At 30.3% G+C, this 4,731-nt stretch overlaps 1 pseudogene across 1 annotated transcript; it reads right to left on the reverse strand.

Annotated features, from left to right (window-relative positions):
• Positions 1-1,854: 1,854 nt before the first annotated feature.
• On the reverse strand, positions 1,855-3,608 carry LOC124838328 (uncharacterized; annotated as a pseudogene). The gene is made up of 2 exons (XR_015783402.1): positions 3,516-3,608; positions 1,855-2,730 (listed from the first exon to the last, which is right to left on the reverse strand). The product of XR_015783402.1 is annotated as an uncharacterized LOC124838328 (transcript).
• Between the last annotated feature and the right edge of the window lie 1,123 nt (positions 3,609-4,731).

Below are 4,731 nucleotides of genomic sequence, written 5' to 3' on the forward strand. Positions count from 1 at the left end.
GGGCTTTAGGAGCTAACCCTGAGGGGGCTTTAGAAGTTGACCTTGAGGACTTTAGTTGTGGTCTTTGGGAGAGCAATAGGGAGTGGTAGACTCGACATAATTGTACCAGAAGTGAACTTCGCTGAGTAAGCTCTCTAGGCGAGCAGTGGGAAGTAGCACCCACTTAAGGAGGAGCAGAGGAAGTAGGCTTTGTCCAAAGACTTCTCAGGGGTAGAAAGGAAGAGTAGTTTTAGCTCTAGAGGTGAGCTGGTTTTGGATGTTAAGCTACGTGCAATGATTATGTTAATAATTAAACATTTTAGACTGATTCTACACGTGGATTCAATATTGTTAGATGATACAACTTTGTTATTTGATTTTATGTTATTGTATGGATTAATGAAACATTGAATTAGATGTGTTATGATGTGTTATTATTTTATATTTATAAGTTTAATTATTATGTTTTTCTTACTTATCCTTCCGTGTTTGTGGTTGTGATTTCTACATATAATAATAGTAAGAGTTGTTTTATACGTGAACATATAATATTTAAGATAATGGTTCAAATGTCATGCATTGAGAAACTTAGATAAGATACACTTTAAGAATGTATTTTCTTTTAGTTTAGGTATATTCTAGATAAGTTTCAATCATTGAATTTTTTAAATATTTTTTTATTTGAAATAAATTTTATTGAGGATGTTAGAATGTAATTCGCTATTACATATTTGTAAAGACTCAAGCGTTACAAAATTACAATGAATGATTCCTAATTATTAAATATTTTTATTATAATTGATTTTGTATTATGTTATATATATATATATAAATATATATATATATATATATATTTATTTATTTATTTATTGTGTAGTCTGCCTTATACATGCATACTGTGGCGACGTCTTGAAAACTCGTTTGAAAACTGGTTGCAAGTTTTTGTGCCGGAATTTGATAACACTGGAGACAATAGAAACTTCAAAACATGTAAAAAAACAAAGAAACCGTATGAGACAATAAAGACTTCTTCCAGTTTATTGAAGTCATATTCATTTGAAACCCATTACGGGTTTTCGCCATGGTTGAAATTTGATAACAGCGGAGACTAATCAGACAATAAAGACTTCTTCTAGTTTATTAAAGTCACATTCAAGTCATACAACTTCTTCATGATGAAGTTGTACCAAGCAAATACGACTTTTTCATATAGATATTTTCTTAAAAGTTGTTCATTTATGCAATTTCTTATACGAATTACACCATCTGGGTAAAAAAGCCTATGGTGTCACATTCTTTAAACCAACTAGCTAATCAATTTCTCCTTTTCCCTTTCCCTATTGAAAATGATCTTCTAACATTTTGGACCTTTAACCATAGATAACTCCTACAAACATATTTATACACACACACACACTAGATTGTGTACATTTATAAGTGAAGGGAGAAAATTTTGGATCATGCTCCTGTCTATGCACGGTAAAAATAAAAAGCTTTTAAGGTGAAATATTCATGTATGCAAATCAAGTGACTAAAATCTAACCTGTGATTTAATTTAGATGATCTATAATAGAATTGATGCAAATCAAGAACTATTTTGGTTTATGCAATTCACATGATATTTTTTTTATACAAATGAAATCTATAATAAATTAAAATTATCACAATTAAAGTAGTTGTGAATAAACTTTTAAACATAAATTATTACTAATTATTGATAGTTTCTTAAAGTTAAATTTAAGTAAGGATATAAAGATTGAAAAGGATGAGAGATTGTTAAAAAAAATCACAGACTTTTTAAATTCAGATTTTAGACTCTCATTTTACTGGACTCGTCTAATTCGATTTTGCTCCTTAAAACTGAAAAAAAAAAGATTGAATAAGAAATAACCTATTTATCATTTCATTAACTTTCTGTCATGAAAGTAGAAAAGAAACTACAAAAATGAACTCTATCACATCTAATGTATTCATTGTCTCGATCAAAACTTCCCTTTCACATTAATAATGCTCTACATTCACAACAATGATTTGAATTTCACACACAATAAATCATCAATGGCATAAGTAGAAAAAGATCAAAACCTTTCAGCCAATCTAGCAGTAACTGCTCTTAGTTTGGAATACACTTTTCCTGCTGGTGATCCAAGAATCAGGCTACAAAGAGAATCCCTGGCAATCTTTATGTTGGCAAAAGATCCCAATATGTGAATTTTGGTGTCAGCAATCACGATTCTAGTCTTTGAAGCGTTCTCAATTGCAAACTTTGTTTTACCACCTTTACCAGACAACCTCCCAATTGCTCGAGACAAGTGATCCCCTCGAAGTGTTTTAACATCCTTGATCTCAAAGGACTCAACGTAGAGCTCATCCAGACGCAGAAGAGCAATGGCATCTATGACATCAAAACCCAGCATGAAAGCATGGACAAAATCAGCACATTTTTGCAGGTTGCTGATATCAGGTGTATCAGCCCTTGTCTTAAGCTCAACTCTACGAGCCTTCAGATTCATACGCACATCAATTTTCATTTGTTCATATATGGGATTATAGATATCCATCCAAGCTTTCTTGAGAGGGGTATATCGATGAGGTGGAACATTCACCTTGCGGAACTGAACCTGACCATCAGACATCTCATGAGGTTTCAAAGCCTCAAACTTTGGCTTTGGTGGCAAAACTTTGCCTTCTGATGGGACTTTTTCAACTTCCATGGATGAGTGTGCCTCATTTGACTCCATTATGCAACACCTTTTCCAAAGGAATTCAAAATAAGTTAGTTTTGAAATATACACAACAAAAAAGAAAATACATATTAAACCACTTCTGCAGTCTACACCACACTATGCTGATTCCATGAAAAATGTACAAAAATTCTTAAAAGTATCTTAAATATACGATTGTTAAGTGTGGCTGATTTGACTCCATCATGCAACAACTTTTCCAAAGGAAACCAAAATAAGTTGGTTTTGAAATACACACAACAAAAAAAATGTAGAAATTAAACCACTTCAGCAGTCTTCGCCACATATGTCAACAGCAAATAACACATGCTTTGTTTCTTTATTACTATACATTTGTTAATTTTTCATTGAAGGAAATAAAGAGTATTTGAGGTTGATTTGTGAACGAAATGAAAAAAATAAAACACTTCTAAGTTAAATTAATAGTGAACCAGAAGACAAATTGTGCAGCACATTAATAGGTGATCCATGGTGCACCGCCTTTATACACCCAAAGATCCATCTCATCAACAAAGTGATGTTGTGTATCCAAAATGTACCAAAAAAAATTTCTTTAACCACCACCCCATCCCCAATTTTCCAACTAATTTACCCTAGACACAAACTCTAACTCACCAGTGTAGATAATGAAGGAAAACAGGTACGCCCAATTTTTTATTTTTTTTTAAAAGTAAATGGATTCGTTTCAAAGGAATAAGGAAAAAAAATTGTAAGCAAAAGTATGAATGGAGTTTCAGTAAAACGATGAGAGTGAGTGTTAAAGATAGAGCGAAAGATTGAAAGAAAGAATACCTGAAACACAACAGTACCACACAGATGCTGCGGCCTAACCCTAGAATTCTCAGAATTCAATGTTTAAGGTTTTCATAAGAAAATATCTCGAAGACATTCTACAGCCGGGCTTTGAATGGTAACCAAGCCCACTTTTCATAGGCCCAATATGTTTGGGATAAACATAAGGCTTTTATTTCCTGCACCCAACAATTTCTTACCACATCCCCTCAAATTTTCAAAATGAGGTGATTTTCAGATTTAATATTTAGAAAAATTTCTAGAACAAACTTTCTAAATACTTTGAAATGGTATTTCTGAAACAAAATTTATGAAATAAAACTTTTAAAATAAAATTTATAAATGATAATTTTCAAAAATGTATAAAATGTATTTTGAAATAAAATTTTCAAAAAAACTTTTTGAAATTTATAACACGTAAGAAATTTTTTAAATGATTTATTTTTAATTTTCTCTCTTTTTCTACCCTTCTTCTACAACAGCTGCAATGACGGTGGAGGTGACAATAACTGTCACAATAGCCCTAGTGCCGTGGTAAAGTAATAAATAATATCGGATTGTTTTCACCTTGTGGAGGTAAAAATAGTAAGTGTGGGGTGCAGGAACCAATAGCCTAGACCTAATTATGAATTTGTGGGTCTCACTCCTTTCTAGCACATATTAATTTTGATTTTGTTTTTAAGGACACAACTAAAAAAAATGTATTTATATTTATATATAATATTTATTTTCTAGTTCTAGAAAATATATTTATATTTATGAAGAGTTTAAATTCAATTTAGGGAATACAAATATGTGTATTACTGATTATGATTAAATAATGATCTTATAATTATTAAAATGTAGATTAAAAAAGTAATTCTTATTTCATATAGAGTGAGTAATTATGAATATGGAAAAGTTAATTTTAGAGTATAATTTGAATAAAATTTTATAATAAATATTAGTTTAAATAAATTTGATTTTTTTTTTAAAAAAAGTAAATTCAAATAAATTACATCATAAATTATAAGTTTTTCAAGAGATAAAGAAGATCAAGTGAGCTTAGTGTCAATATTGAAGTAAACTAGTATTAATGGATGTTTTGATTAGAGAAAAGGTACCAATTGTTGGTAGTATTATAAATATTATATGAATATTTGTAATAGCATTTTATATCATTTCTTAAGTTAACTGTTTTATATTATTGAAGATGTGACAAATTCAATGAGAATAT

Source organism: Vigna umbellata, chromosome 1 (assembly GCF_029865625.1).
Source record: "Vigna umbellata cultivar VRB3 chromosome 1, Vumbellata_1.0, whole genome shotgun sequence".
In the NCBI taxonomy this organism is placed as follows: domain Eukaryota; kingdom Viridiplantae; phylum Streptophyta; class Magnoliopsida; order Fabales; family Fabaceae; genus Vigna; species Vigna umbellata.